Source organism: Pyrgilauda ruficollis, unplaced genomic scaffold (assembly GCF_017590135.1).
Source record: "Pyrgilauda ruficollis isolate IOZ18807 unplaced genomic scaffold, ASM1759013v1 scaffold54, whole genome shotgun sequence".
Classification (NCBI taxonomy): Eukaryota; Metazoa; Chordata; class Aves; order Passeriformes; family Passeridae; genus Pyrgilauda; species Pyrgilauda ruficollis.
The window spans coordinates 1,139,525-1,156,929 of record NW_024527044.1 but is presented as its reverse complement, the minus strand read 5'-3'; the positions used below and the strand labels follow the sequence as shown (position 1 = coordinate 1,156,929).

Sequence of the window (17,405 nt, the reverse complement as noted above, 5' to 3'; positions counted from 1 at the left end):
TATTTTTTTATTGAGGATATTATTCACAGAAAAAAGAAAGCATAACTCTGTTAAAGGAGTTTATCTGAAATGTCTGCAGTGTAGGCAGTGCCCAGACAGCTGTTAACGCATCCTTGAAAAGAGGAATAGCTACAAAAAACATTTTGTAATGGACTGATAGCAAGTAAAAACATCTAAAGCATTAAGTATTTTTAAAGTTTCCACTCAGAACAAAGGTAAGAGAGAAAGGCATTTCTTGAACTATTTTAGCGTGAGTCAAAAACTTTAGTGCCGTTACTGAATTGTGAGATGTGTGGTGGTGGAATTGTTCTTTTTTTTAAAAAAAAAGATACTTTAGAAAATAATCAAATAATTATATTTATCAGATCAAACCTCAAACTGATTACACTTAAACATTTTTCTGTTTCATGATCAGGTTGGTTTTTCTGAGAAAAAGCACACTGAGAAGCACATTGATGTTGAAATCATTCAAGCTTATGATTATAAAATGCACGTTGAGTTCTTTGTGAAGATTTGATGCTTTATACAAACACTGATTATAATTTTTGAGGACAAACAGGGTCCCCAGAAGGGTAAGAGCTGGAGAGCTGGTGTAATGTAGACCAGCTGCTGTAAGTGTTCAGGATGCCAAGAGCATAACAGGGTTTCCTTCAGTCCCAGCTGGTCTGCATGAAGGGAAGGGCTGGCTGGGAGGCTGTGACTTAGGGGCCTTCCCTCCTCAGTAAGCACAGGAATTGGCTTTTCAGCCCTGCAGCCTCCCTGGAGACAGCCCCAGGTGGCAGAGGGATGGGACACTGGGGATCACAGAGATTAGCCACGTGAGTGGCAGCAGGCTGCAGACATCTGAGTATTTAGCTGACTAGTATTAGACTCAAGAAATAATTTTCATTTCTTGCAGAAATGTTTCTATCTTTATCAGGAGCTGGGAACTTTTATGTTCTTAACCATGTCTATAAATACTGAAAACAGTGAGGATTTTCTCCTTTGAGACATCTCTATTTTTAAGAACACAGTTGGTAGTCACAGACATCTCATCCACACAACTGCTGCGCCAGCAGTAGCACCAGTACAGGTGCTATTCCTGCAGCCCAGCTCGCCTGGAGTCACTGCGACAGGCAGGGCTGGCTCCTCCCTGCCCGCACAGCGAGGGGTCGGGTCAGCAGCAGCGACTGTGCAGTGCCCACAGGACCGAGAGCCAGCTTTTGTCTGAAGGTTTGATCTGTGGATGGCATCTGTCACTGTTTCCTGCAATGGAGCATTCTCTAAGCAGTCTCTTGAAGAATAGCTAAAAAGGCCAAATAGAGGATTTTTTTGTGAAATGCATGTTTTAAAATGTTACTGACATGCAGAGATCCCTCTAATTTCTAGGGGCTGCTGAATATGCAGAATTTATGCTCATGTTGAGGTTATCAACACGCAGTGCTGGTAATGCCTACCAGCACCAGAACTGTATTTACCAACAGCACCTCCCTGCTGTACCAGTGATGCCATCTTTAACTCTCTAATGGAAAGGGATAATTGGCTCTTTGCCCAAAATCACCACACAATAACTATTAGCACAGCAGTTAACTAATAAATTAGTAACTGCTGAGATACACTAAATAAAAATACAACACACACATGCAAGCACACATCCCATGGGTGATGTGGGGACCTCAGGAGTCACCAGGGACCACTGGGGACCCCTCAAACAGACCTTTGCTCCCCCTCTGTCTCCCAGGCCCTCAGGTGGGCAGCACCTCCCACCACCACACTTCTGGAAAGGCCTAAAACCACAGGATCACAGAACTGTTAGGGTTGGAAGGGACCTCTGGAGATCATCTAGTCCAGCCCCTGCCAAGGCAGGGTCACAGGAATGTCTCCAGAGATGAAGATTTCATGGCCTCCCTGGGGAGCCTTTTCCAGTGCTCTGCCACCCTCAATGTACAGTTCTTCCTCATGTTGAGGTGGAACTTCTTGTGTTTTAGTTCATTGCCACTGCTCCTGTCACTGGGCAGCCCTTAAAAGTCTGACACCACCCAGCCACTTCAGGCTGGAGGAGACTGAGGGGAGACCTCACTTCAGTCTTCAACATCCTCATGAGGGGAAGCAGAGGGGCAAGCAGCAATCTCTCCTCTCTGGTGACCAGTGACAGGATCCAAGGGAGTGGCTTTAAGCTGAGTCAGGGGATGTTCAGGTTACCTATCAGGAAAAGGTGTTTAACCCAGAGGTTGGCTGGACACTGGAACAGGCTCCTCAGGACAGCGGTCACAGCACCAAGCCTAGGAGAGTTCAAGAAGCACTGGGACACTATTTTAAGGCACATGGTGACTCTTAGGAGACTGAGGGGAGACCTCACTTCAGTCTTCAACATCCTCATGAGGGGAAGCAGAGGGGCAAGCAGCAATCTGTCCTGTCTGGTGACCAGTGACAGGATCCAAGGGAGTGGCTTTAAACTGAGTCAGGGGATGTTCAGGTTACCTATCAGGAAAAGGTGTTTCACCCAGAGGTTGGCTGGACACTGGAACAGGCTCCTCAGGACAGCGGTCACAGCACCAAGCCTAGGAGAGTTCAAGAAGCACTGGGACACTATTTTAAGGCACATGGTGACTCTTGGAATGTTCTGTGCAGGGCCAGGAGTTGCATTTCTTGATCCTGATGGGTGCCTTCAAACACAGCAAATTCTATGATGCTGTGATCCTCTTGGCACCTGCCTTTGACATACTTATATGCATTAATGAAATCCCCTCTGTTTTCTCTTAACTAAACAGGCCCAGCTCCCAGTGTCCTCTCATACGGGAGATGCTCCCGACCCCACATCATCTTTGTGGCCTCCGCTGGACCCTCTCCAGAAGTTCCTTGTCGTTCTTGTACTGAGGAGCCCAGACCTGGACGCAGTAAGTGAAAGCGAGCACAGACACACACAGCCGCACACGAACGCTGTCTTGCGGCGGGAAGGGCAGGGACGGGGACATCCCCCTGCCGCGGTGCCCGCGCTGAGGGGCGGCGGGCGGCGCATGCGCGGCGGAAGGGGCCGGGGGCCGCCGGCGGCGGCGGCCGGGGGGGAGCGGCCGGGGAGGTTCAGCCGCGCTCTCGCTGTCCCTGTCCCTCCGCGCCATGTTGTTGTGAGCCCCGGGCCGGCGGGAGGGGAGGCAGGAAGGAGCGGCGCCCAGCGGGAGCGGCAGGAGGAGGAGGAAGGGGCCGGCGGGCGGGCAGGCGTGTCCCAGCGGCCGCTCCGGCTCCATCGCCGCCAGCCAGCCCGTGAGTACCCCCGCGGGGCCAGCGCCGCGCTGGGAAGGCCGCAGGCAGGCGGAGCGGGCGGGCGGGCCCCCCTTCCTCCAGCCCCCTTTTGTCTGCGGGCTCGGCTGCGCGCCGAGGGAGGGGAGAGGGAGGGGAGGAGGAGGAGGAGGGGGGAGGGGGCCATGTTGTGGCAGGTCACCGGGCGGCGCGGGGCCTGCGCGGCGGCCTCGCCGCCTTTGTGTCCGCCCGGGAGCGGCGCCGAGGTGGGGACAGAGCGAGCGCCGTGAGGGGCGGCGGCGCCGGGGGAGCGAGGGAGGGAGGGGCGGCATTGTGCACTCGGAGGGGCTCGGCGGGAGCCGACCGCGGCCCGGCGGGGCGTGCGGGGCCGGGTCGGTGCCCGGGGGAGGAACTTGGGGAGAGGGAGGGGAGGGGTGGACGCAGCACCGGGGCTGCAATGGGCTCCGGCTCGGGGGGAGCGGAGGCGGGGGCGGCGCTCGGACCCCACGGGCCATTGCGTGGCTGGGATCACACGGGCTTTGTTCGAACGTACGAAAAACTTGTGTTATTTTCTTCGTGCTCTTAAAGATAATAACCGCTTCCTGAGAGTGCAGCGAGAAGGCCAAATGCCTTTGGTAGCTGGTGGCACACAATGAAGCGGTAGGGTTTGATTCTGCTTCGAACCTGCCCGTGCAGACCACAAAAACAAAAAGTTAAGGAAAATGCCTCCTGTCCTGAGTGGATCGTGCGTACAGCGAACAGTTTGGGATTAATCTCCGTGGCAGTTATTGTGCAAAGATTTTTGGGTTTTGTTTTGGCATTGTTTTCTTTCTCGTATTTCCTAAGGTCAGATCCTTATTTCTTTGAGAGAAAATATTTTTGGGACAGTTTATATTCTTCTAGTTTACAGTTTGTAGCAAGATGGCTTAATACCAAAATGTGCAGGGTGTTTGAGATGTGATAAAGAGCTTCTTATCACCTGATTTTGGGATGCTTTTTTCTGAGCAATTAGATGTGTATGAGCAATGTGAATCAGTAAAACTCTTAATTCGCCTAATATTCCCTACATATGCTGCATGTTAACAAAATACTTTGAGGTTTATTTTACTTTCTCTTTGTTGCATCTCCACTGAGAGATCAGGCCTTCGTAGTTTCAATGAGCTGATGGTGTAGCTCTTAAGGTATGTAGGATATAAATGCATCTGAAATATAACTACTAAGCCATGTTACCATTTTTACACATAAAGCATAGTTTTGTGTTATATTTAGTCACGTCTAGGTTTAAAACCAGATGTTAACGACAGTCGCAGTTTTGTTGAGAAGCTGAGGGAAATGTTGCCTGCTTTGCTCAACAGCTCTGTGTCAAACCGAGTGTAAATATGCTAGGGAAGTGGGAGAAGGAAACTCGCATTAGAAGGGAAATGCTAATTTAGTGGTGGTGTAGTCTGGGTTATATGGGTGGAAATGACACCAAATCACCTGACAGATTTCTGAAGTATTCAGAGTTGAAAATATGGAATTTGGCCCGGCAGAACGGTTAGTAGGCAAATGCATGTGAGAAACTGCTTGATAATGCACATTCTGCAGTTTATTATGTGGACATTGTGCATAGGAAAGTCCATGTTATTTGAATACTCTTTTTTTCTGAATTAATAACAATAGTTTGTTTTTATTTTTTTCCTGTAGTATCACTCTGTAGTAATAAATCTTCTGTGTTAGGGATGTTGGCACAGTGCTGAGGCAATTGTAATTGTATTTGGTATCGTGATTGAGCTAACAGTGCAAGCAGTTGGCTGGAAGAGCTGGGCTTGCCTGTCTTTTTATGAGAAGATGCCTCTTGTTATGACAGTTTATATTAAATCTTAGAGTGGATTGCAAAGTACACTGGAGGCTTTATGTAGCTGTTTTCCTTGGGTGTTTCTCTGCAGTGTTCTTGGTGGGCCAGATGTTGCAGATGTTTAGGGCAAGTGTGTTAACAGAACGTCAACTTGTTCAAACTGTGAACTAGATCTGATTTTTAAACAGCACTTTCTAGTTCACTTTTAGATATTGCCTCCTTCTCCTTCTTTTAGTGATATTTGAGTGTGCACTGAATAATCAGCATGTGTAGAAGCATTCTCCTTGATAATTTAATCTCTTTCTTTGTACAGTGGTTTCCAAAATCCCCAAATTATTAGACCAAGATTTTATACACAGAGGCAAGTAAGCCAGTAGGGGGTTTGAATTCCTGCTTGTATGTCTTCCTGCCTTTTTTTTTTTTTTTTTGAATGTGGAATTATATGAAAATCAACTGTCTATTGCACTGAGAAGAAACCTCAATTCTCTTGCATGTTAAATTCTTTCTTGAAAATCTCCTGTAAAAATGAGTGTTAATACATTGTATTTTCTTTTTAAAAAGTTTGGTAGAAACTCTACAGAAGAAACAATATAAGAAAGTAGACATGATGTATAAATTCTACTCATGATGTGTATCAAAAGTGTAGGTATGTAAGAAAGTTATCAGTCTCCTTTCTCTTTTGAGTAATTTAGCTAAAAATGTTTGCCTCATTTAATTGGGATTTCCCCACCCATAACATAGCTGTTGTCTTGCTTATTCCCCATAAGCCAGTGCCCAGGCCTTTGTCTTGGCAATGAGAAAAGAAATCTTTCCTTTAAAAGTTCCTGTAACAAATAACACTAATTGTGTAGTGTTGCTAAGTAATGAAGTTGGAGGCACTTCACAGTCATATAGTGGAAAAGCATTTTAAATTACATCAAAGCATGTCAAGGATTGGATTCTAGCTGCTTCAGTGTCATTTCAAACAAGTTATATAGAATTTATACAGTGGCTTGCATGCTGAAAGTTTACAGAAAGATTTAGTTTGGATCTCACTCAGAGTACCTGCTCTGGCTTTTAGAATGGTATACAAGAGCTGATATGTGAAGTGTTTAGCTTACAAATAAAGACCACTTATCTCTAAAGATTATATTTCATTATTGCTTAACAGATACTTTTTCTAAACATGGTTATTTAAGAGCATTTGTAGCTATGTAGAAGAAATACATCTGAGGAGGTTATGACAACCATCTTAGGAGTTAAGAAGGCAATGCCTAACTCCATAGCAAAAGCATCTCAGTAATAAGCCACATTTGACTTTTTTGCCATTTCTCTGAATATGCATCTCTTTGCACTAAACTTGAGTGGTGATATGATCTGCTGTCCTCTGCAGGCTGTGCTAAAAACAAATCTGCAACCTTTCTAGGCAGGCTTATTTTTTGACACCAAATATTTGTGTACCTAGGACTAAGTAAGCTGGTTTACATTTTGTAGTTGTGATTATTTTTAATTTATTTTTTTGGTACAACTCCAGGATAGGTTACCTCTTGCTTCACTGAGGTGTTGGCAGAAATCTCAGTTACAGGTAATAGGCCTAGTTGTCTGTCTTTCCATATAATGCTTTTAGTATGTTAATCCTAGTGGAAGTAAGTAGAGTCATGTCAAATCTATATGTTCATAACTTTGCTCTTAGATTTCATCCATGTTTTTTTAGGAAGAATTTTGGGTGATAGATTGAACTAGTCATATGGTCATTTTGCATGGCTAATACAAAGTTTCATGTAGAATTAGATCGTAAATCTCTTCAAAAAGGAAGTGAGTTTTTAAAAGCTGCATTGAGTTCTGTAGCTCTTCACATGTGTGTATTGATTAAATACAAAGCTGGACTTACTGGAAATGACTTTGTGTAGCTGATCTAAAAATAAGGAGTCTAGCTTGACTCATATTTCAAGTATATTCTATTTGTCTTCTCTTTGATATATAATGCTTAAATTTTAGTTCTGGCATGGTACAGTGATGAGTTAATCACATAGTCTGAAGAAGCTGCAAAAGTCATGTTACTACAGTATTTTGACAATAAGCAAATATCTACTTTATTGATAAGACAAAGTAGCTTTAGATCTTGCATTACTCACAAAACCAAGATTGTTCAAGATTAAAAAAAAAATACTCCTACCATATAACTGTCTATATATTATATTTTTCCTTGAAGATGCTGCATTTGGTAGTCTGTAAGACTCAGTGAATAAGGTAGAACCGTGTAGAGGGATTAAAGGAATGGTTTATTTTGTCTATATTTGAGATCTAAGTGTTGTAGTCTGATTATAAATATCCACATATGTTAGATTTTAATTGGACTTGCCACCTTTCTTTAGCATGAAAAATAAGACATTTCTTAGACTTGAATATTTTTTCTTCCCTTAAGAAGTACTTATTTTAGATTGTAGGTGGTATTTTGTGCTTTATTCATGTCCATTCACATACTGCTACAAGGCTGATAATACATCAGTTATGATAGATAAGGAATGTGTGGAGATCATTAAGTGTGGGTATTCAGGCAGGGACAGGTGTTTTTTCCTGAGAGGATTTTGTCAATACCAGAGTGTTTTGCTGTTGTCATTTTTAATTCCTTTAAGTCAAGTCTTAAATGTTTCACAAGTGAGCTGATGAATTTAATTTTAATCTGAGTCTGAAATTTTTGTTTTGTGAAGACCCCCACATGTACTGTTATGTGGGTTAGAGACGTTTAATGTCAGTTACTGTGTTAGAATGTCGTGTGGCTTAACACATTTGAAAGAACAATTGAGGCTGGGGTGTAAAAGTGAGATGTGGTTCCCATTGAAAAGTTAGTTTTCTGTGCTACTTTGATACATAGTCCCCTAATTATAGAATCAGACATAGCAGTATAACAGAATTAGTGGTTTTACACATCATGCTGAGTAATAATGTAAAAGAAACTGCTGCCTTTGTGATTGAAAATTGTATTTTGATTTTTTTAGCAAGGAAATACGTGGGCAAGCATTTATAATGTATGGAGCTCTATCATTTTAATATACTATTTTGTAAAAACCTCTGTGGTGCTTTTTTTTCTTGTAGAGTCCTAGTTTTGCAGTGGCATTTAAGATTTAAAGTTTAAATCAGTAAACATAGTTCCCAGTAAATATTGTTCTTGTATTGCTTGGACTTCTTTTTTTTTTTTTTCCCCAGTCCTAATTATAAGAGCTATATATTTAAAGATATGTAGGAGAGCCTTTTTTGTTGTTAAAAGTTTTTCTTTTTAGCTTTTTATGTGGAGCATATCTTGGGTCCTCCTAGGCATGGATGAAGTGTCCTGGCTGGAGATCAGAGGAATGATGCATTGGTGTGGAAGCCAGTGGGGTTGGAGTAGGGGTTGCCCCACCTGGAGTAGTAGCTGCAGTAACATCAGGGCCCAATTCAGGTGGAAACACTCCTCACACCTTCTCTGTAACTGTGGTGTCAGGTGCTTCCAGTATCCAGGTATCCCTCAGTGGATGTCCTCCATGCCACTGTTGGAATTTCTTCCAGCAGCAGGCTGGAGGGCAGGTGTGTCTGGCAAGCCCTGCTGGCCCACAGGAGATGGCGTTCATATAAGTCAACCAGTAGGTCATAGGTTTGTTTTTCATTGAAACAGTAAAATATTATTCTTAAAGATGTCAAATCCACATCTTTAAGAATAATATGTGTGAATTAAGCTGATTTTTCAATGCTGTAATAATACAACCTAAAACTTACCATTCATTTTGTTAAAGCAGTTATACATTAAACTGCATAAAATAATTTTGAAATGTTCAGTTGGAACCATTTTTAAAATTTGCATAAGCATATCATATTTCTCTGAGTGCCTGTTTTTTATAAGAATATGATAAAATAATTAGTTTTGAATTTATGCAAAGCAATTGGTTCAGTTTGAAAAGGTACTCTCTCCTGGTAGGCTTTATGAGAAGTAATATGCATTTAGTACTGAGTCTTAGTTGTTACACTTAGAGATAAGAATGTTTTATTCAGGTGAAATAGAATTAAGTGTAGATTCAAACGTAACTCTCCTTTTCCATATGGTAACCTAGAAGAAAAACAAAATCCAGTTTTAAGCCTTTTGTCCTCAAATGTTTGATACAGCCTCCCAAGTTTTTAAAAGAAACTTTTGTTTGGTTTTGAAGGTAGGAATTGCTTTCTCCCCCAGGATTCTGGTAGTGTGCCACAGTTCAGGTCCACAAGGAACTTCTTGCACCTTCCCAAGCCCAAGGACATAGACACTGTACTCAAAAAATGTAGTACATATAAGAGCAAATGTAAATAAACAAAATTTGCTGACCTTACAAGCAGGAATGCCTGTTGTATACTTCATATTCTTCTTCGCCTGTTCTTTCTCATTCTTTAATTTCTTTTGGCATTTTGTTTCTTGTTTTCCTTTTTGCTATTTTCTTTCTCTTATATTGACCTGAATAGCAAAATAGAAAACCGTTTACCTGATGTCCTGCTTCATGCTGTGTCACATTCTTTATTACTTGTGCAGAAACTGTAAAGCAGTTTTTAAAATCGAAAATATGACAGTATTTTATTTGTCCATTCGGATACACTTCCTGAGAATGAAAATGATGAGTTTTCCTCGCTAGTGGAAGTTGCACAGGTAATGGTGCTGATTTTCACTAGCATTTCTCAAGGCTGATATGTTGTGTAGTTAAAATAATCACAGATAAGTAAGTGCTGAATAGCAGTTGTATCTGCCTTCTGCCATTAGCTTTCCATCCCCAGTGATCAGAGCCATGCCTTTATCAGAAGCTTTGTTTAGTTCAGTTACATCCATCCAAATACTTCTGGATTCCTCTTGCAGGTGAATGTCATGAGCCTCGTATGTGTTTTCTGGCCACTTGAATGGGTCATGCAGAGGAACTGCTCTTAATTTCTGAAGTGCTTCAATGGTTCTGTGCATTATGAAGACGTGGTGAGGGTGAAGCTGCTCTTCAGTGTGCATTATCCATGTGGGAATAGTAGTTTTCAGCTTACTGTCATCATCATCTTACTGTTGTGCTGTTTTTTGACTCATTTGCTCTCATTCTTCAGTAGCAATATAAACCAGCAGAAATCAAGGACAGATCAGGGGACTTCTCCATTTCAATTCTTTGATTTGAGTTCTGTGTACCAGTGTTCTTTGGGATTTAGTTAAGATGGAGGTTACTGTTTTGTTGGATGTGTTTTTGGTTTTGGGGGGGGTTGTTTGGTTTTATTTTTGGGGGTTTTGTTTTTGAAAACTGTAGAGTTAGATGTACCAAAGAAATGGGTTTTCTAAAATCTGTATTTATACAACCAGTGGAAAGAGTTTAGCTGGGATTATGTTCTGTGTCTACTGCACAGACTGTGTAGGTTAATATATTAAAAACAGACATTTTTTTTGCGTTCAAAGAAAAAAATGGAAAGAAAGCAAATAGAAGCAAATATAGTAGATAAACATCTTGTGATGTCTGATGTTCAAAGAATCACTGAATGGTTTGGGTTGGAAGGGACCTTAAAGATGATCCAGTTGCAACCTGCCCACCCCGCCATGGGCAGGATCACATTCCCCTAGATCAGGTTGCTCAAAATCCCATCCAGCCTGGCCTCTAACATTTCCAAGGATAGGGCAGCCACAGCTTCTCTGGGCAGCTGATGCCAGCACTGCCTCACCATCCTCATTGCTTCCAAATACCTCCTATAAACCTGCCCTCTGCCAGTTTAAAGCCATTTACCCTTACCCTATCCCTCCATGCCTCGGTCCAGCTTTCCTATAACCCCTCTGAGTACTGGAAGCTGCACTAAGGTCTCCTCAGAGCCTTCTCTTCTCCAGGCTAAGCAACCCCATCTCTCCACCAAAACCCCAAGAACTTCTCCCCAGCATTGTGCTCCATCCAGTTTCCCAGGGATATGTTGCAGCATGGCAGGGTGCTGCAGCCTTCTTTGAAGCGGCTCCTTCAGAATCTGCTCAGAGTAAGGCCACGAGAGCAGCCATTTTTCACGTCCATGCACACACACACACCACAGGTAGCTCAGCGAGGGAGAGACTGGAAGGATCTTTGTATGGTGTATTCCAGCAAAGGTTTATTGCATCCACTGCGCCAAAGGGACCAGGGACAAAGACAAGACCACGTGCTGTGCAGAAGGTTAAGTAGGGGAGGGCACAGGGACAGTACGCAGGGCAGGGCAAAGGGCATTGGCTTACAGGAAAGACTGGGCTGGCCACCAGGGGTACCACAACCAGTGAGGAAACAGGGAGAGGAGAGACCAGGGGAAGTTGGAACACACATGGAAAGGAGCTGTGATGAATCAGTGTTTAGCTAGAGTCCATGGGGGAGGAGTCCTTTCTGTCCACCTAGGTGGGGAAAACTCTGTGTTAAGTCTCCCCAAGGCAATGCTCTGGGTATTTTCCTGAGGGGGAAGGATTCAGAGGATTCCACAGGGATGGTCGTCTGCAAGTCCCATGAGCCACTTTCATACCAGAAGGTACCTGATACTTTTTGGCTGACACTGGGTGATACATAGAAGTCAGTTGAAAGAGTTGTTGTTGCGAGCCATAAAACAAACAGATCAACTTGGCTGGAGTCACTAATGGATTGGGAAGAATCTTCAAATTAGTTAAAGTGCTAAAGCATCTCTGTAGGAGAATAAGAAGTTGATAAATACACTTCATTAACTACAAAAAGTGAATTCCCGGGAAGACTAGTGAAACATTATCTTGGTCTTTTGAAAGCCATCTGAAATATCTTCAAAATAGCTGAACATAAGGCAGACAGTGTCTTTAGTAACGATAATTACTTGTCTGCTAGGATATTTAATTTTTACTGTGGTTAAAAACTGAGGAATTACTTGTCAGTGTCCCTGATAAAGGGTTATTGAGGGCTGAACTGTGGGAATTATCACTGAAGTGTCAATAGTTGGAAGGCAGTTCATGCCATTAATAAGATGCTTTAACTTTTGGTCAGCCCTGAAGTGATCGAGTAGTTGGATTAGATTATTCCTTCCAGTTGAAATATTCTATTATAAGTTAATTCACAGTAGCATTGGAGGCCTTTGATAGCCCAGAGAAAGATCAAGTGGGTTATCCTGGAGATCCTTGGTAGTATTGAGGCTTAGTGTACCCTAATTTGGAAATTACCAAGACTAATTTGGAAATTACCAAGACTAATGAAAGAACTTCAGGTGGCACAGACATTTAAGAGAAGAGCAGGAAGTTCACACACACCACAAGCTGGTTGAAATGGAAAATTCTTTTGCTAAGTGTACACATGACACATTGGTGTCCAAATTAACCAACCACTGGCTCAGAACTAACATCGTCTTACAGAACATTTCAACATAAGAGGCACAGAAACAGGCCAGTTGTTAGTATTCTCAGTCTGATGTGTTCTCCTATATCTGCTTTAGCTGCAGCAATAAAAATTGAAGTGGTGGACAGCACTTACTAATGGCCAGCACTTCGGAGACTTGAGCTACTTTGCAGGCAGAGGGGGAGTCTCTAAACAATAATTTGCAGCATAGAAGAGGGCAGAGACTAGAGGAGCGTGCTTTACATGAGAGGTGGTAGCCAAAAATCTTTGGACACTCAGTTGAATAGAAGTGCGTGCAGAACTCCTCAGTACAAGATGTCAGAGCCAGCACCATTAATTTGAGTGAGGACGCCACCATTGTCACCTTCCATATTAAAACAGTAGTGACCATCCAGTCACTGACAAGGTTAAGTATAAACTCCTTAATTTAGAGATAATCATCCTTGACTCTCATTAGTCTTTAAAATATTTAATAATGAAAAGAGTTATAAAGGATAACAAACTAATTACGAAAACTATTTCACTTGAGGTTTTGACATTTTTTTCTTTCCGTCAACATCAAAAAAGCATTTCAGTCTCTGGTAGCAGAGCATTTGAGGAAGACTGCTGTGTGCTGTGGCATCCTTTCATTCACATCTCCATGGGGCTGCAGATAGGTTAGTGATCTGTTTGTCATTAATTCACATCATTTCAGGAATGAAGAATTGTCAGGGATAGAAAGGCTTAGTGATCATCAATCAGTATGTAATATTTGGAGTTACAGAGAAGAAGTTTTTGGTTAAGTCAGGATATATTTTCTAGGATGTTGGACTACTTGCAGATGTTGTTCCCACATGCTGAAGAAAGCAGCTACAGCAGTGTGATACTGCTCAGGCTATTTGTCCTGTCTTTTCCTAGGTCAACTCCATGGCAAAGGTAGTTAAACACTTGATTAGTTTAATCTAAATATTTTAGGTTGTGAATTTCAACATGACCTGGGTGGCTTTGCGTCTTGCTTTTGAAGAAGCAAGAGTTGATAAGCGAGACTGACAGAGAAAAGCTTTGGCTGTTGCAGCCTTTTCCAAAAATCCAAAGGGTAGTGGTGCAATAAACAAAAGAACATAAATTGTGTCTTTGGGTAAAGTTTCAAGTGAGCTGCAGTTGCTGCAACTCATTTGTGTTAGAATTGACAAACATCTCAAAGTTTTGTGAGTAGCTGCTATAACAAAGGAAAACCCTTCCTTGGAGGGGAAGAGGGGAGAACAAAGGAAAGAGTCTTAGTGAGTTCAAGAGCTTTTTGGCACTCTTGTGGTCTGGAAAAGAGGCTGTATGTTTCAGTATTTGCAAGTATCCATCCTGACTTCCGTGGGGGTCTGTTAGAACTAATATAGGCATGAGAAAATGTATAGATGCTATTAAACAAGCAAAATGTGCAAATACTTAACAGGATGGAATGGACAATTCCTAGCACAAATTCTGCCTTGGTTTTAATAAGATTATTTTGTTTGTTGTTCAAATAAGATAGACTAATATGTTTGTGCAATAGAAATTGAGAAATCATTTTCCCATATGAGACCTCACAGTCATGTAGCCGTCCCTTGAAACAATGAACATAATCTCTTCATTCAAATTGAGAACAACATAATCTGTTTCCTGACCTTACTGTGGGAATTGCATTTCCTCAATCATTAGTTCTTCCTTTTATAGATTTTACTTAAAATTGTCCCTAGAAATCTAAATATGCTTGCAGTCCATTTTTTAATTTCCTATCTTTGTTTGCAACTTTTACTTCAGCTTAAAAGTGTAGTTGTGAAATATAACTATTTTAAAGTGATTTCAAACTAATTTTCATCAACAGATTTTTAAGACTTTTTCAAGCGTTAGTCACCTATACAACACATAAATACTTTGTTAGTTTTTCATTGTGGTAGCTCAAATTTTATCTTAGCTGATTGATGGGGTTGTTCTCTCTGTAAAGTTAACATCCCTCTGAAGCTGTTCTGAATATAATTTATTTCTGTTTCTGCAAGCAACAAGTTCTCTAAAAACTTTTCTTGTAAGTATTATCTTTCTGTGCTTGGGCTTGCTCTGGTTTAATTTTGAGTTTGCCATTGTCGTCAATTAGTTCCAGTATTATTTAGTTCCACCAAACTAGAAACCCTGATTATGGTTGTTGAATGCATGATTTAAGCAGCTTCTCAAACTTGCAAATAACTAAAACTTTTCAAGCCTCACAAACTAGGAAAAGAAATCTTAGACTGGCAGGATTTTCCGTTGTGCCTAGAGGAGAGCTGAGGGGGAGAGAATTTGATTCCTGTTTTGGAAAATCTGTTCCCTGTTAAAATATCTTATTGAATAAGTTCCTGGTGAGATTTTTCTGTCATAGTAGTGCTGTATGAGATGGGGCAAATACTGTTGAGTTTTTCAAGTGAATTCTAAGGTTGGGCCTTTTTTTCTGTTAAAAATATTAAATGTTTTGCAACTTGTTTAGTGAGATATCACCTTATTGCCTGTCTGCTAGTGACTGTCAGTTTTGATAGCAGACATAACTGGAAAGAGGAAATATGTCTGTCTTTCCCCTCTCTTTGATTTGAAGCGGCTGAAAAAGGAATATTTTGTGATGTGTTGCAATGTGGTTTCATGTAATTGGACTGAAAAAAAAGCATAGAGAGAAGAAAATTACAGCACTGAATTTTGCAGATACTTGGGTTGTATTTTTAGTATTTTCCAGTATGTAGTGCATGGAATAGGCAGCTTAATGTGAACTGTCATCAGGGCAGGGAAAAGGAGAGTTATTGCAGTCACCTGACTGTGCAGGCAAGTTTGTTCTGTGTGACTTGTATTCTTTAGAGACTTTTTCTTAATCACTCCTTCCAGTCACATTTGCTGTTTCTGTGTGTCTGCATGGTTTCTGACCTTTTCAGCAGCATTTCAAACTGCAGGTGATGGTTTCAGCCAGTGAGGAGCTTGACCAGTTCCCCCTCACTGCATATTGTCTCATGTAGTGTCAAGTGGTGAGCTGCTACCTCCTGCACGTGGACTTTGTGTTAGCTGTGCCTTTATTAAATATTTTCACCAGTGTCCTTGTGCTGTCCAACATACTCCTTTTTAGTTCCACCTGCCTTGACGTCTCCAAATACCTGGCAAGCATTGTCATATGTTTTCATGTGAATGACTGCTTTATTCTCACTTTACCAATTTACTTTCTTGTTGTATCAGTCTTTGTAATGTCTTACACTTAGAGTTCTTTGAAGCAGAGTCCTTCATACTTTAGTGCTTATTCAGTAATTAGCATAGGGAGAGCCTGGTTTGATATTACAGCAAACAAATGGCATGTGGTCAACTGTGCATTATCTTACTTACATATAGATAAACTATGGTGTGTGCTTGTGCAGCAGTGGCTCTGCACAGAATCCATTCAGGTCTGTGAGGAATTACTAACAGCAGCATAAACCTGAGCAGTAGTGCTGCTTCCAGAGCGAGTGTGGGCTGGGAGCAGCCTTGGAGCACTAGAGTGGGAACCAGAGACCTGAGCTGGTGGTGTATGGAGCCAGCTGGAGCTGGTGGAGTATGGAGCCGTTCCCATGTGCTCCAGGTTCTAGGTGAGATTGTGAGTGAGGTCTTGTTCTAAACATGGTTATTGTGTAGTTGTGGAATTTTGACCTAAAGTTAAAACTGGCATTAGGCATTCTAGCTTTGCATGACATCCAGGTGTCTTGGCTAAAAGGCTAAAAAAGGCTGCATATAGGCTTTCAAGCCTTTTGCATTTGCAGCAAATTTCTTGATAAGTTCTTATGCATTTCCTTACATTATTCGGGGTCAAGAAAATAAAAAATATGGGTTGCTGTTAGTTCTTTTGCTTAATCTATATAAGTTCTTATGCATTTCCTTACATTATTCGGGGTCAAGAAAATAAATATGGGTTACTGTTAGTTCTTTTGCTTAATCTAAGTTCTTATCTGTAGATTTAGAATGCTGTTTGCCTTTTTTTAAATGTGATTTAAAATTGGTGGTTTTGAAAATATGACACTGTTGTATTGCACAGAGGAGCATTTAGCTTTCTGAACTACCTTGACTTGGTACCAGTTACATTAAAGTCAGGGTAAAGAAGGCCCTTGTGTGTCTTTTTGAAGAGTTATGTGAAAGCTTTTTTCTCTTCAGTGTAAGGATGAAGAGAAAAGCAAAGTGGATAAGTAGTGAAGGGAAGCATGTAGTTGGGTAAATGATTTCAGGGAATACTTTATTTTGTGTGAAGATGAATAACCTGGAATTTAGACATCTAACCAGAGATTTTGCTCATAAAATGACCATGTGGTATTTTTTTAGATGGTAATTGAAATGTGGGTTGTTTCTGTTCACAATTTCTGCTTTTGCCTGCCCTTTGTACTGTGCCTGTTCATGTACTGATAGCAGCTTTTACATGTAACCGCTCTTAAATTTTTGGCTTCTTAAATGAAAAAGTTGAAGTATTTGGCTTTAAATCTATTGAAGCACAGATGTATCAATAGCAATCTTTGAACTATTTTTTGTTAAAAAGCTTTTGTTGCTTCAATTTCAATTCTAAATAGACTGCTTAATTTTATTTTTTTACTTTTGTTTAGTGTTGTTGGGATAAAGTCTTTGGTGTTATTTTAGACTGTATTTTACTTCTTTTGGAGGACTTTGCTAGCCAGCACTTAATGAGATATTAATGTCCAAAGCTAGGCTGCAACTCTTAGTGAATTAGAAGTGACACTTAATGACTTAAAAGTATTCTCTAGTTGTGTTTTTTTAGAGTTGGCTAGTTTTTCCAGCTTTTAGGCAATTGTAGAAATCTACGGGCTGTTTAAATGCATGTTGTCCAAAGAGAACATCCTTAGAAAACAGCTGAAATCATTGATAACAGGAATTTCTTTAGATGTCCGTTCACCTGCTGTAGACAGATAAGTAGAAAACACATATGCTTCCCTGTAGCAAGGAAGGAACTAAAAAAATACACTAAAAGAAGTAAGTTTTACCATTCCCTGGCTCTCCTTGAAGTTGTGCAGAGTTTAAAAGCACAAAAAAATTCAAGGTGGATTTTGAAGCAGGCCGAC

At 41.3% G+C, this 17,405-nt stretch overlaps 1 protein-coding gene across 9 annotated transcripts in view; it reads left to right on the top strand.

The window, feature by feature from the left end:
• Nucleotides 1–3,006: 3,006 nt before the first annotated feature.
• The window catches only part of PUM2 (pumilio RNA binding family member 2), a 66,699-nt gene continuing 52,300 nt past the window's right edge, over nucleotides 3,007–17,405 (top strand). For 7 of the 9 annotated variants that reach the window (XM_041480813.1, XM_041480812.1, XM_041480810.1 and 4 more), the window contains exon 1: nucleotides 3,007–3,240. The gene's annotated coding sequence lies outside the window, so the exon portion shown is untranslated. Of the gene's footprint in view, nucleotides 3,241–15,913; nucleotides 15,933–17,405 lie in introns of those variants that run through there. The other 2 variants (XM_041480816.1, XM_041480809.1) reach the window with 2 other exon arrangements.